Source organism: Monodelphis domestica, chromosome 2 (assembly GCF_027887165.1).
Source record: "Monodelphis domestica isolate mMonDom1 chromosome 2, mMonDom1.pri, whole genome shotgun sequence".
In the NCBI taxonomy this organism is placed as follows: Eukaryota; Metazoa; Chordata; class Mammalia; order Didelphimorphia; family Didelphidae; genus Monodelphis; species Monodelphis domestica.
In genome coordinates this window covers 104,890,057-104,906,411 of record NC_077228.1, presented here as the reverse complement: position 1 = coordinate 104,906,411, position 16,355 = coordinate 104,890,057, and positions in this window count along the sequence as shown.

Here is a 16,355-nt window from a genome sequence, read left to right as displayed (position 1 = left end):
CCTTGGTTACAATAATCACATTATTTCCCTCCCTCCCCTCCACCCACCCTTCCCACAGCTCATGTGCAATTTCATTGGGTATTACTTGTGTCCTTCATCAGAACCTATTTCCATGTTGTTGGTGTTTGCATTAGGATGTTCATTTAGAGTCTATATCCCCAGTCATATCCCTTCAACCCATGTATTCAAGCAGTTGTTTTTCCTTGGTGTTTCTACTCCCACAGTTTTTCCTCTGAATGTGGATAGTGGTTTTTCTCATAGATTTCTCCAAGTTGTTCAGGATCACTGCATTGCCACTAATGGAGAAGTCCATTACATTCGATTGTACCATAGTGTATCAGTCTCTGTGTACAATGTTCTTCTGGTTCTACTCCTTTCACTCTGCATCAATTCCTGGAGGTTGTTCCAGTCCCCATGGAATTCCTCCAGTTTATTATTCCTTTGACCACAATAGTATTCCATCACCAACATATACCACAATTTGTTCAGCCATTCCCCAATTGAAGGGCATCCCCTCATTTTCCAATTTTTGGCCACCACAAAGAGTGCAGTTATGAATATTTTTGTACATGTCTTTTTCCTTATCTCTTTAAGGTACAAACCCAGCAGTGCTATGGCTGGATGAAAAGGCAGGCAGTCTTTTAGTGCCCTTTGGGCATAGTTCCAAATTGCCCTCCAGAATGGTTGGATCAATTCACAACTCCACCAGCAATGTCCCAACTTTGCCACATCCCCTCCAGCATTCATTACTTTCCATTGCTGTCATGTTAGCCAATCTGCTAGGTGTGAGGTGGTACCTCAGAGTTGTTTTTATTTGCATTTCTCTGATAATAAGAGATTTAGAACACTTTTTCATGTGCTTATTAATAGTTTTGATTTCTTTAACTGAAAATTGCCTATTCATGTCCCTTGCCCATTTATCAATTGGAGAATGGCTTGATTTTTTTGTACAATTGGTTTAGTTCTTTATAAATTTGGGTAATTAGACCTTTGTCAGAAGTTTTTGTTATGAAGATTGTTTCCCAATTTGTTACTTCCCTTCTAATTTTGGATTCATTTGTTTTGTTTGTACAAAGACTTTTTAATTTAATGTAATCACACTTATTGATTTTATATTTTGTGATTTTTTTTCTAGCTCTTGCTTGGTTTTAAAATCTTTCCTTTCCCAAAGATCTGACATGTATAATATAATATTAATGTTCATTTACTTTGCTTATAGTTTCCTTCTTTATATTCAGGTCATTCACACATTCTGAGTTTATTTTGGTGTAGGGTGTGAGATGTTGATCCAAGCCTAATCTCTACCATACTGTCTTTCAATTTTCCCAGCAGTTTTTATCAAATAGTGGATTTTGGTCCCAAAAGCTGGGATCTTTGGGTTTATCATAGACAGTCTTTCTGAGGTCATTTTCCCCAAGTGTATTCCACTGATTCTCTTTTCTGTCTCTTAGCCAGTACCAAATTGCTTTAATGATCACTGCTTTAAAGTATAGTTTGAGATCTGGGACTGCAACTCCTCCTTCCTTCACATTTTTTTTCATGATTTCCCTGGATATCCATGATCTTTTGTTCCTCCAAATGAACTTAGTTATGGTTTTATCTAATTCAGTAAAATAGTTTTTTGGTAGTTCAATGGGTATGGAACTAAATAGATAGATAAGTTTGGGTAGGATGGTCATTTTTATTATGTTAGCTCGTCCCACCCATGAGCAATCAATGTTTTTCCAATTGTTTAGATCTAGTTTTAATTGTGTGGAGAGTGTTTTGTAGTTGGGTTCATATAGTTCCTGTGTTTGTCTCGGCAGATAGATTCCCAAGTATTTTATATTGTCTAGGATGATTTTAAATGGAATTTCTCTTTCTAATTCTTGCTGCTGAGATGTGTTGGAGATATATAGAAATGCTGATGACTTATGTGGGTTTATTTTGTATCCTGCAACTTTGCTAAAGTTGTTGATTATTTCACCTAGCTTTTTGGTTGATTCTCTAGGACTCTTTAAGTAGAACATCATATCATCTGCAAAGAGTGATAGCTTGGTCTCCTCATTGCCTATTTTAATACTTTCAATTTCTTTTTCTTCTCTAATTGCTACTGCTAGTGTTTCTAGTACAATGTTAAATAATAGAGGTGATAATGGGCATCCTTGCTTCACTCCTGATCTTATTGGGAAGGCTTCTACTTTATCCCCATTGCAGATGATGCTTGCTGATGGTTTTAGATACAAACTGTTAGATTTAAAATAGTTTTGAGTGTTAAGTAGTTGTAGATAAGAGAGTGGGAGCCATAAACTGTGATAATTAAAATGTTTGGGAGCAAGGAAAATATATATATATCAATTACGACTGCTGAAATATGTTTTCTACTGTGTCTTGGTTTTATATAAATATAAGATGGTCTCCAGGGAATATATTCCCAATTTATGAATATGCCCAAGCCAACTGGGTTTTATAGAGAAATTTAATTTATAATACACTGATTAATCAATAGAAAAAGAGAGAAAGTAAGAAAGGAATAAGAATGAATAAATCAGTCAGTTGGTTTTATCACTCACCCCAAGATCTCTCTAGGTAAGGCTTCTCATGCCAACCTCAGGCTCCACCTTCAAGAGAGCCTCCTTTCAAGAAATGTTTCCAGAGAATTCTCCTCCTTCAGAGCCAGCCTTCTCTCCTGGTCCTCCCACAGAGCAAAACCTCCTCAGAGCCCTCTCTCCTCAGACCCCGCTATCTTTAAGGAAACCATCTAAGTTCCCTCCCCTCAGTTTTCACATCTACCAATCACTGTCGATGTCTCCCCTGTGCCAATGGTGGTTCTAGTTTAACCCAGGACCGCCCAGAGGTCTGTGGCTTTGCACATGTCTGTTGAAGGTCATACTCTCAAATAATTAAATCTTGATCCTTTGCTGCAGCCCTTCCTAAATCCTGTTACTCTAAGTAGGGTGGAAATTGTATTTTCCAAGACCTGATTCTGTCATTCCAAGTATCTCTATTGTATCAATTCTAAAATCAATCATGACTCAAAGAACTTCCTGTTCTATGCTTAAGCATAGATCAAAGCCCTTTCCATTGTTTAGCAAAAGGTTTCTGTCCTAAAGTAATCTTAAGTAGGGAGGAGAAGGACCATCCCATGCCAAGGGTTTTCACATTCCAATAGAGTTCTTACTATCAGTAGGAAATTTTTTCCAAGTATGAAATTTTCCAATGGTGAAATTTCCAACATTCATAAATCTAAGAAATTTTAAGGTTTGCAATACTGTTTATTATTTTTAGGAAAGGCCCTTCTATTCCTATACTTTCTAATGTTTTCAATAGGAATGAGTGTTGTATTTTATCAAAGGCTTTTTCTGCATCTATTAAGATTATCATGTGATTTTTGTTGGTTTGCTTGTTAATATGGTCAATTATGTGGATGGTTTTCCTAATATTGAAACATCCTTGCATTCCTGGTATGAATCCTACCTGATCATAGTGAATAACCCTTGTGATGATTTGCTGGAGTCTTTTTGCTAGTATCCTCTTTAAGATTTTTGCATATATATTCATTAAGGAGATTGGTCTATAGTTTTCTTTCTGTTTTTGACCTGCCTGACTTTGGAATCAGAGCCATATTTGTGTCGTAAAAGGAATTTGGTAGATCTCCTTCTTTGCTTATTCTGTCAAATAGTTTGTATAATATTGGGATTAGTTGTTTGTTTGATAGAATTCATTTGCTCATCCATATGGACCTGGGGATTTTTTCTTAAGGAGTTCTTTGATGGCTTGTTCAATTTCTTTTTCTGATATGGGGTTGTTTAGGTAATCTATTTCTTCCTCTGTTAGTCTAGGCAATTTATATTTTTGTAAATATTCATCCAGATCACCTCGATTGCCATATTTGTTGCCATATAATTGGGCATAATAGTTTTTAATGATTGCCTTAATTTCTTCTTCATTAGAGGTGAGATCTCTCTTTTCATCTTGGATACTGTCAATTTGGTTTTCTTCTTTCCTTTTTTAAATTAGATTGACAGTACTTTGTCTATTTTATTTGTTTTTTCAACGTACCAGCTTCTAGTCTTATTTATTAAATCAATAGTTCTTTGACTTTCAATTTTATTAATTTCTCCTTTGATTTTTAGGATCTCTAATTTAGTCTTCATCTGAAGATTTTTAATTTGTTCACTTTCTAGTTTTTTAATTTGTATGCCCAATTCATTGACCTTTGCCCTCTCTAATTTGTTAATGTGTGAACTTAAGGATATACATTTCCCCCTGATTACTGCTTTGACTGCATCCCATAGGTTTTGAAAGAATGTCTCATCATTGTCATTTTCTTCAATGAAATTATTGTTTCTATGATTTGTTCTTTAATCGATTTTGGAGAATCGTATTGTTTAATTTCCAGTTAATTTTTTATTTGCCTCTCCATGTACCCTTACTAATTAGTATTTTCATTGCATTATGATCTGAGAAGTTTGCATTTATTATTTCTGCTCTATTGCACGTTTGCAATATTTTTATGTCCTAATACATGGTCAATTTTTGTGAATGTACCATGTACTGCTGAAAAGAAGATGTATTCCTTTTTGTCCCTATTATTTTTCTCCACATATCTACTAACTCTAATTTTTCTAAGATTTCATTCACTTCCCTTACCTCTTTCTTATTATTTTTTTATTTGATTTATCTAGTTCTGATAGAGGAAGTTTCAGGTCTCCCACTAGTATAGTTTTTCTATCTATTTCATACTTGAGCTCCACTAGTTCCTCATTTAGAAATCTGGATGCTATGCCATTTGGTGAATACATGCTGAGTACTGATATTTCTTCATTGTCTATACTGCCTTTTATCAGGATGTAATTACCATCCCTATCCCTTTTAATCAGATCTATTTTTACTTTGGCTTTGTCAGATATCATGATTGTGACTCCTGCCTTCTTTTTTTTCAGTTGATGCCCAATAGATATGGCTCCATCCTCTTAGTTTGACCCTATGCATATCTACCTTCCTCATGTGTGTTTCTTATTGACAGCATATGGTAGGGTTTTGGATTCTAGTCCACTCTGCTATTCATTTGCTTTTTATGGGTGAGTTCATTCCATTCACATTCAGAGTTATGATTACCAGCTGTGTATTTCCCAGCATTTTGATTTCTACTTCTAGTCCTGCCTTTTCTTCTTTCACTATTTCCTTCCACACCAATGTTTTGTTTTTTAATCAGTTCCCCTAATTCCCACACTTATTTTACTTCCCTTTCTACTCCCCTCCTGTCTTATTCCCCCATTATTTCCTTTACAGTCCTTTTAAAATACCCCCCCACCCTCTCCCTCCCTTGTACTACTTCCCTCCCCACCAGTCTGCTTGTTACTCTTCTACTTCCCTAATTCTCTGCCCTAATGGATTGGATTGTTCTTCCCTTCTTGGGTCAATTTCAATGCATGTAAGAGTTGAGTATTTCCTATCTCCAACCTCTTTACCCTTCCATGTATTGATGTTCTCCCCCCTCCCACCACATGCTTCTTTGTCACATATAAATCTACGTAAATTTATATGTCACAAAGAATTTTTTAAATAAATAAAAAAGGGAGCAACATAGGAAAAATGAAGGAGATAAATGAAAGCAATACAAGATAAAAGTAACAACAGAATTGGCCAAATGAAAAGGGTGGCGCAATAACTCACAGAAGGAAATCATTCCTTCATCATGAACATGATGATTTCAGAAAGATCTGGAAAGACCTACATGAACTGATGGAGAGTGAAATAAGCAGAACAAGAAGACTATTATACATATTATTGCAATATTGTGGAATGACCAAATGTGATAGACTTTGCTGCTAACAGCAATACAATGACCCAAGACAATTCTGAGGGACTTATGAAAAAGAATGTTATCTACCTCCAGGGGAAAAAAAACTGTTGGAGTAGAAATGCAGATGAAAACATGTGATTTATCACTTGTTTATTTTGGTATATGTTTCGGAGGTTTTGTTTTATTATTCACTTATAAAAATGAATAATACAGAAATATGTTTTGTATGATAATACATGTATAACCCAGAAAAAAAGGAAATTATTCCTTAAAAAGTAAAATTGGGCACTTAGAAATGAGACATCAAGAAACAATAAAACAAGATTAAAAGAATAAAAAAAACAGAATAAAAAACATGAAATAGCTCATTAAAAATACAATTTAAGAATTATTGGACTACCTGAAATCCATGGTCAAAAAAAAGCCTATATAGTTGTTCCTCACAATATCATGGTTCACTTATTGTGGCTTCACTGTATCACAGATTAAAAAAAAAAAAATATATATATATATATATATATATATACACACATATATATATAATTCTGTATTGCAGAGTTTTCACTAAACTGTGGGATTTTTTTTTTGTAAGAAACCAGCAGTTTATTGAATGTAAAATCCAACAGCAACTCCCCCCCCACACCTATGGCCCAACCAAGGGAGCAGTTGAGCCCAGGCAAGGTGCTTTGAACAGCAGGATTGAATAATAGGACCTGGGGACATAGGAGGGCTAAGAAGGGAGAATATTTTTCTGTACAAACCTCTGGAATGGTGATAAGCTCAGGGGCAGAAAGGGGATCTCAGTGGACAGAACACTGACTGGAGGGCTGAGGCCTGTAGCCCTAGCACCTAGTGTTCAATCCCCACCATCTTCAGGGTAGGAAAGGGGAGAACTAGGGCTCAGATGTGCATTTGCCACAAAGAAGAATGAGGCCTGTGGACACACAGCCAGGCTGGGGCAAGAACAAAGGGTGGAGGGATCCTGGCAGGGGCTTGCCTGATCTGGGAGGCTGCCCACAGAGGGAGAAGAGGTGGGAAGGAATAGGTGCTGGGGTAGGAGCCTGGAGGAGGCAGGACTAGGCCAGAATGTGGGTGAGCAGGAGTGTTGGGAGCAGAGAAGCTGGAGGCGGCAGGGCCTGGCACACAAGGGAGTTACACCAAACAAAGAGAAGAGAGCAGACCAGAGCAGGGTGGTGGGAACAGAAGTCAATAAGTTCTCAAAGACATATGTGCAATATACACAGGACACTTCTGAGGACACTGGGGATACTGGGCAGGACCCCTAGAAGTGGGACCCAAGGACAGGAGCCTTTCCCTATCCTGCCCAGTTAGCCAGAAGATGGAGAGGCTTGATCACCCTGACTGCCCCTTTCATGCTGAGTTGCTGGCTGGCTCCATCCCTTTGACCTTAAGCCACCTCTTCTAGCCCCCTCGGGAAAGCTGAGCTGACTTGAGATGGAGATGACTTTCCTGGGGTGGGGGTTGAGGCAACTCCTAACCAACAGCTGGGGACCCATGGGTGCCCCTCACCAGTGCTGTGTTTTGTATCCTGGCCACTGATTGGCTCAGTGACTATAGCATCAGTCTGTTTGCTCTCCCACTAATTCACAGGGATGTCTGAAATGTAATTCCCGCGATAGGTGAGGGATCACTGTACATTATAATACAAGTAATTATCCAAGAAAAATACCCTGATATTCTTGAACAAGAAAGTAAAATAGAAATTGAAAGAATCCACAGGTCAGCTCTGGAAATAAATCCCCAAATGACAGCTCCCAGAAATATTATAGCTAAATTCAAGAGCACCCAAGCCAAAGAGAAAATACTGCAAACAGCCAGAAAGAAACTATTCAAATATCAGGGAACTACACTCAGGATTACACAGAACTTAGTAGCTTCTACATTAAAGAAATAGACAGCTTGGAATATGATATTCTAGAAGGCAAAAATCTATGTTTACAACCCAGAATCACCTACCCAGCAAAACTGAGTATATTCCTTCGGGGGGGGGGGGGGAGGGCCTTTAATAAAATAAAAGATTTCTGAGCATTACTGATGAAGAGACCAGATCCAAACAGAAAATTCGATGTCCTAACATAAGATTCAAGAGAAGCCTAAAAAGAGTCATCAAAGTCCAGTGGCAAGACAAAACTTAGGATGACTGGTGATGGTCTGGGATGCAGTGGATGACCTTGGCATCTTCCATGTCTGTCTAAACTCTAAGCACTCCACAGTGCCTGTCAACATATTTTATCATGAACAAATTGTTCTAATCTGCCTATTTGGTCAGAGAGTCTTTACATACTTGGAGTAGATATACCCCTAACTCACTAACAGGTCTGAAGCCTGTCTCTTATGCTAAACCTGGTTTAGCCCATATGTCTAGATGGTTTTAATGGGATGTGGCTACTATTCAGGCCTGTTGAAGCCAACAATAAATGTCGGGAAAAAGGTGGAGACCAAAGGTTCGAGCAGCCATGAAAAAGACCATTAAGCCCTCACACCAGAGATGTTAGTGTTCCCTGAACTACACACACAGATTCTCACATGCACACATATGCACATACATATATAAGAATATGTACACATATGTGCATGTGTATATTCTATATATATATGTGTGTGTGTGTGTATAGCCATTCTCCAATTCATAAATGGCGAGCAGAATAAAATGAGCAGAAAAGGCACAATTTATACAATAACAGCAGAGCTGTAAAAACAATTATGAAAGCTGTAAGAACTATGATCAATATTATATAATCAAATTCAAGGATGGAAATTACTAAAGATAAAATAAGCTATCCATGACACATATCTACTTATATAATTCTATTCAGCTATTGAAGGAAATTATTTTGCTTGACTATACATATTTGCTATAATTTTTTATCTTTGCAATTTTCCAGTGGAATAAGAATGAAAGGAAGAGAAAAAAAATTAAATACAAAGGTAAGGAAGTATTACAGCTGTGATATATTGCAGGCACTTTAAAATAAAGTCATTGAATTATAAGCCATTTTTGTTATTTTGGGGAAATGATGAAATAGAAATAGTATTTTGGATTGATGGGACAATAATAATTGATAAAAGAGAAAAAAAGTTATTTTAACATAGTATTACAAGTTGTCAGAGCACTTTTTCCAGCTTTTAAAGTCTTTTTGATACTGGTATGCTCTCTTCCTGATTGATTTTATCAATATTTTCTACATCTTGTGCACATTACACTTCTTCTACATATACTTTAAAAGTAGGTGCTATGTACAACTATAAAAACTGATATATTTGAATTTGAAAGATTTACAAAGAAATATATTAATTTTGTGGAATTTAAATTTTAGAAGAGTCATACATACCTCTAAGAGTTAAATGATTAAAGGTATGAATGGGCAGTGTCAAAGGAAGAAAATCAAGCTATATCCATAGCTACATGACTATGCCAAATTACCAAGAGAATACTTTACAAAACTTGCTGAAATCATAAAAAAATTCATTTGAAAAAACAAAAGATCTGGAATATCAAGGAAATTTTTTAAAAGAAGATAAGAGGAATCTTACTTTCTGATCTCAAACTACATTTTAAAGTAGTAGTCATCAAAATCATGATATTGGTTAAAGATTAGAGTGAACACTGAGAGGAACAGATTAAGGAAGAGAGATTGAGAAACAATAGAATTCAATAACCCAGGGTTTAATAAAGTAGAAAAACATAAATTTTCTAGGGAAAAGCCTATCTGATAAAAAAAAAAAAACTTCTGGGAAAACTAGAAAGCAACCTCTCAGAAATTAGCCTTAGACCAATGCTTTACACCACACTACACTACACAATATATTCTAAATATATTGAATATATTCAAAAGGAGGGAGGGAGGGAGGAAGGAAGGAAGAAATGGAAAATAGTAAATGTTGAAGGAATAACAGAAAAATTTGTTCATTGTTAGTGGAGCTGTGAATTGGACAAACCATTCTGGAAAGCTGTTTGGAACTTTGCCCCCAAACTGTGTGTATCCATTGACTTCACCACTGCTAGCCTCATGCCTTTAGTTCAAAGAAAGATGAAAAGGGTCTGTACAAAAAATGAAAAAGATATATACAAAAATATTTATAATAGCTCTTTTCAGAGTAGCCCCCAAACTGGAACCTCTTGGGGTGCCCTTCTATTGAAGAATCATTAAATAAATTGTGGTAAATGAATATAATAAAATATTATTGACCCATAAGAAATGATGAAATGGATATTTTGGGGGGAAACTTGGAAGTCCTCAAAGAACTGAAAAAGAGTGAAATGAACAGAACTAGAACTATTTAGACAATAACAACATTAGCAAGAAAGGCAACTTTGAAAGACTTTAAAACTCTGTTTAATTCAATGATGAACCATGAGCCATACCACTTCCCTCTGTAAGAGTTAAAATAGTTGAGGTCTTAAACTGTAGTGATTAAATAGTGGAAGATATAAATTTGTGTAGATATAAGAGTGGGTGAGTAAATTATGACCGCAGAAAATATGTTTTCACTACAGTGTCTTGTTTTAAATCAAATATAAGGTGGTCACCAGGGAAATATTCCCAATTATGAATATACCCAAGTCAACTGGGTTTTATAAAGAATTTAATTAATAATACAATGAGGAATCAAAGAAAGAGAGAGAGGGGAAAAAAAGGAAATAAATGAGAAAAGAACAGGCCGGCCCAGGCAGCCCTGGCCAACCCAGGCCTAAGCCCTAAAAGAAAGATCAGTCAGTCCTTATATCTTAATCACTCACCATAAGATCTGTTCAAGCGAGAATTCAGAGAGACAAAGTCTCCCCAAAGGGAGTTCCAGCCAGAGTCAGCCTCCCTTGAGAGACCTCCTTAGAGATTGTCCTTCTCTCAACAACCTCCTTAGAGACTGTCTTTGAGAGATCCAGAGATCCTGTTTTTCAGCTTTTCCTTTCCTTATAAAGGGAAATTTTCCTTTGTCACTTCCCCTAAATTCTTACATCTACCAATCACAGTAGACGTTTTTCAAAGGACAGACCATTCTTAGTCCACACCTAAGAAGGTGTGGATTTTTGAGTAATTCACACCAGGAAAGCTCTGAGTAAGTATCCCAGTTCTTTGTTCCTTGTAAGTTCACAAGTTGCCTGACCTTTATAGGTACTTAGCACCCCTTTGTATTAATTCTAAAAATAGGCATGGCTTAAGTATGGGTTTAAGAATTTTTCATTGTTCAGCAAGGAGTTTTCTCCCCTAAAGCAGTCTTAAGTACGGGTGGAGTAGAGGTCTTCCCGTTTTTGATCTAAGTAGAGTTCTCACATTTTAGATCAAAGTAGCTTCACTGTTTAAAATGGGGAATAGTTCCAATAGGGAATTGTCCCAATAAAAAATTCCCCAACGGGGAATTTTTTAACATTCACAAGTCTGAGAAATTTCAAGATTCACACCTCCTGCTAGAGAAGTGAAAGATTTAAAATGAAGAAAGAGATATACATTTTTGGACCCAGTCAATGGGAAAATTGTCTTGCTATTCTATAAAATTTTTGAACCCTTTCTTTCTGTCTTAGTAACAACTCTAAGAGGGGCAAGGGCTAGGCAATTAGGGTTAAGTAACTTGCCTTGGGTCACACTAAAAAATATCTGAGGCCAGATCTAAACCCTGGTCCTCCCAACTCCAGGCCTGTGGCTCTATCCACTGAGACACCTAGCTGTCCCAATACATATTTGTTATAAGGCTTTTTTCCCTAGTTTTTAAAAATTCTTCATTTGGTAGCAAGGAAATGAGAGGGAATTATTGTATCTAAAATAAATATTTATATAATAAATTTAAATTATGTAATTATATTTTAATTTTTTTAGTCTTTGTTCTGATGACTTTAAATAAGATTGATCCAGTAATCAGTGATGGGAAATCCTCCACTCCTCCCAAAGGAAAAAGGAAAGGAAAAAAGAAAGGAGCCAGGACAGCCACACAGTTCAAGGACACAGAGGGGCCAGGGACAGAGAAATGAGAGCAAGGAGGAAAACACTAAGTAATGACAGCCACACAGGGGACTGGACAGAACTGAGAGGAGGAAAGGACCAGGGCAGTTATGTAGGGGTCAGACACAAGAGTAGGTGGGCTAGAGCTGGGCAAAGGTCTCCTCTCTTAGCTCCAAAGGTCTCAAGCCAAGTCCCTGGTCTAGCAACTACAGCAGAGTTCTCTCCTGGGTCTCTTCTGCTTTTACTTGGAGGATGTTTTTTAGGGATGTTTGGGGAGGAGATGGTAAGGCAGATCACACAGTTAGTGCCTGTCTGAGGCTAAATTTGAACTCAGATCTTCTGACTCTGGGCCCAGTGCTCCATCCACTGAGCCATCTAGCTGCCTCCAGAGAGAGCTCAGTACTATACAGTAAAGTTAACATAGATGGGTTTCTTTTAGAAAGCAGATCCTTTCCATAAAGTCAAATTTGCCTAATTAAAATTTATATAAAGTAAAAATTCTCTCTCTCTCTCTCTCTCTCTCTCTCTCTCTCTCTCTCTCTCTCTATATATATATATATATATATATATATATACACACACACACACATACACATAGATATATAGAAATCACATCTATTATATATAGTATACACACATACATTAAATTATATACATACACATATAATATAAAAATATAAAATAAAATATAAAAATACAAAAACAAAGTACACTATCAGGTCAGTCGACAGTGCCTAGCAGTGTGGTATATGTAGCAGCAGGGCTAAAGGTAAGGCTAGGTGACCCTCCATCCTTCTTACAAAGGCTTTGTAGCTGGTCACTCCCACTTGATTCCAAGTGGTATAGATGGTCATGCTGCTTTTCCTGCCCTGCTCAAGGGGAAAGGTCTGAAACTAGAATAGAGTGGGGAGGGAAGAGAATCCTTGAAGGGACAAAGGCAGGCAAGGGCATGCTGACAAAAAACACATGACCCACTTTTAAATTAAATCTGTAGAATTAACATTTTCTCCATTACTTTCTCAATAAACAATATAACACATTGAGGCTTCATCAATTTCTGACACTGAAAATTTAACAATTGGCTCTTAAGCTCTAGAGGTTCAAAATGGCTCCAGAATGAAGGCCCTTGGATGAAGAAGGAGCAAGGGGAAAGGAAGCCCTTGATGGCTATTCTTCCTGTCTGGAGAACCAAGATGAAATAAAAAATCTTTTCTGCAGAGACCCCACAAAGTGACCATCCAGCCTTTGCTCAAGGACCTCCAGTGATGGGAAATCCCCCACTCCTCCCAAAGTAGTTCATTCCATTTGGGAACTACCCAAAATTACTTGAAAATGGGAAATTCCATCAAGCTTGGATCTGTTTCTCTACAACTTCCACCAAAGCTCCTGAATTTTCCCTTGGGGATGAAGCAGAGAAAGTCCATTTCCAGGACTGCTAGATGGTTCAGTGGGTAGAGAACCAGGCCTGGAAAAGGGAGATCCATAATTCAATTACTTCCTAGCTATGTGACCTTGGCCAAGTCACTTAACCACATCTGCCTAGTCTTTACCACTCTTCTGTCCTGGAATGGATGCTTAGTAATGATTATATGAACTCCAGGATTCTTTCCAGATATAAAGCTATAATCCTTTAAAAAAAATGAGAGAAGGGTGCTCCATTTGGGGTGGTCTGTGGGGTTTGTAACTTTGTTTTGTTGCTGAGTACTAAGGCTGGCTAATTCAAATATCATTATTATCAAGTTGGAAGAGAACCTGAGAGATCATATTGTGGATAAGGGGAGGGAATAGTCATTCACATAGTGACATAGTGTGTCAGGCACCTTGATAAGCACTTTACAAATATATCATTTGATCTTCACAACCCTGTGAAGTAGGTACTGCCAGGTACCCCATTTTATAATTGGGGAAACTGAGGCAGATACTTAATGGTTTTCCAAATATAATAAAAGAAAGATAATAGAAATAAATATTAAGTCTTACATTTGAGATAAAAAAGAAAACAACTTTACTTGTGAAGGGAAGGATGTAAGTCAGAGGAGTTACAGCTAGAAATAGTTTCTATGGAAAAGATCTGGGGCATCTAGGAAGTGAATAAGATCGCTATCTCTGGAAGCAGGAAGACAAATTCAAATCCATCTTCAGAAAACTATTAGCTAAATGACCATGGGAAGTTCCTTTAACTTCTCCCTCAATTTACAAATGAGAAAACTAAAAAGCTCAATAAGCAAATAAGGAACTTAGCTTTAATAAAAATCTGAAGTTTATTCACTTTGGATGGTCCCAATTCTCCAAGATCTCTGAGAGTACAAAAAGCATATTTTTATAAGATATCCATACCCTTTGAACTAGAGAGTCCAGTCCTGGATTGGTACTCCATGAAAGCTATCACTACGAAGAAAGTCCCCACATACAACAGCATATTTCATTAATTTATTTTTAGTTATTTTTTCTCCTCTTTAAAAAATACTATTTGTTATCTCTCTGAAAGGGGAAGGGATAATTATGAGGATGTAAGAAATAGAAGACATCAATAAAAACTCATTTAAAAAATATAGTTAGTACTTTTAGCAATGACATTAGCTAAAATTCCCTTAATTAGAGATTCTATCCTCAGGAAAGTATCACTGTTTTTTAAAATTTATTTATGTGATAGCAATGGGATCTTTAAAAGAAACCCATCATAAGCCCTTTAGTAAAGTGTAAAATTCTTTTGTAAAGTAAACAATAATCTAATGTGTTGATTTTTCAGATTCCTAGTCGGGTAGTATAAAGACCATTTTGGCAATTGCTTAAAAGCTGGAGTAAAGAGGATCATGGCAAACATGCCATAAGGGTGTAGTGAATGAGACAAGAAATCTACACAAACCTGATAGCTATCATCAAGAGTAAAAAGGATTTCATGTAGAAAAGCCATTAGACTTATTTTGCTAGGTCCCTGGGGAAAGACTCACTATGTGAAATTTGCAGGGAAACAGAAATAAGTTAATTTTTAAAAATATTTTCTATAATAAGAGCAAAATCCAAAAGCAAAATGGGCTGCCTCAGGCCTTCAGGAGAAGCTGGATGGTCACTTACATACATCCCTGTATAATGAATTCCTGTTCTGATATGAAAGAGACAGCCGGGCATCAAATTGTCTTTCAGTGCCACAATTTTATAATCCAGGGAGATTAGTTAGGCAGATATTAAAAATAGTTACAATAGGAAAGAGGGAAAGAGGGAAATGAACTAGATTCAGGCATTGTGAGCAGAGAGTAGGAAAAAGAAGCAATTCATGTGGGGACAAAACTGACTGGACTTGATAACTGAGGAAGACAGAAGAGTTCAAGAAAACTCTAAGGTTTTGATACAAGTTTTTAAAAGTGAGCAAATATTGGCACTATCAACAGGAAAAATGAAGCAAGATCATGGAAAGACTGAGGGTAAAGAGAAATAAAACACTTGAGGGACACCCACACTAAGGAGCAAGAAAGGGAGGAAGAAACAGCAAAAGTAATGGCAAAAAAAAGGGGGAGAGGAAGAAAGGAAGGCAGGAAGGAAGGAAGGAAGGAAGGCAGGAAGGAAGGAAGGAAGGAAGGAAGGAAGGAAGGAAGAAGAGAGGGAGGGAGGAAGGGAGGGAGGAAGGGAGGAAGGAGAGAAAGAAAAAAGGAAGGAAGACAGAAAAAAGAAGAAAAGAAACAAGTCAAAGCAATATCACCAAGATCAAGCAATGAGAAGAAGATTCAGTTGTTAACAGTATCAAAAACTGCAAAAAAGATTAAGGAGAATAAAGACCAAGATCAATGTGTTCAGTAGTCAGGAGGTCAACTGGATTACTAGCTGAAAACTAGTTTCAATAGAATAAAAGGGTCAGAAGCCAGTTTTGTTAGGGGTAAATTTAGGGGTTATTGACTGAATATATTATACTAGTGGTCACCAGGGATTAATTCAAATCCCAATAAAAATACTCAAGTCAGTTTGGGAATTTTATGGTGGTTTAATTAATCTAGAGGGAAGAAATTAAGAAGAAGAGAGAGAGAAAAGGGTATAAGATTTCTCCAGCCTAGCCTAAGCCAAGGGAAGTTCAGAGAACTCAGAGAATGAGGCCTCCTCAAAAGATTAAACTAGCTTGGCTTCTGGCCACGAGGTCTACTCCGAGATGAGGGGCCTCCTATGAGGATAGTGCTTTTAGGAGATAAAGGAAAAAGGAATTAGCCTAAACACTTATGCAGGTTGCTCAGGGAAGACGCCTCACCTAATCCACACTAAAGAGCTTCTCCCAGTTACCTCACCGGCAAGCTGCAACCCGCCAAACTGCCAGGATGCCCAGCATGCTGCCACGAGCCACACCAGCCAGAACGAGAGCCATGTCTCCACAAAAGAGAGCCAGAAAGAGGAAGAGATGTGAAATATATAGACTCGTTTTTTACATCACTTCCTGCATCTCTCATGTACCAATGGTAGCTTACGCTTGACTTAGGACAGCCCGGGGGTCTGTCAGCTGTTTCTTATTTGTCACTTGCTAGCACATGTTGGTCATAGGCCATCCTCCTCAACACTTAATCCTTAAGTAGGGCTGTAGACATTCCTGTTTGTTAGGATTTTAAAAACTAATCAGGGAATAGAAAATC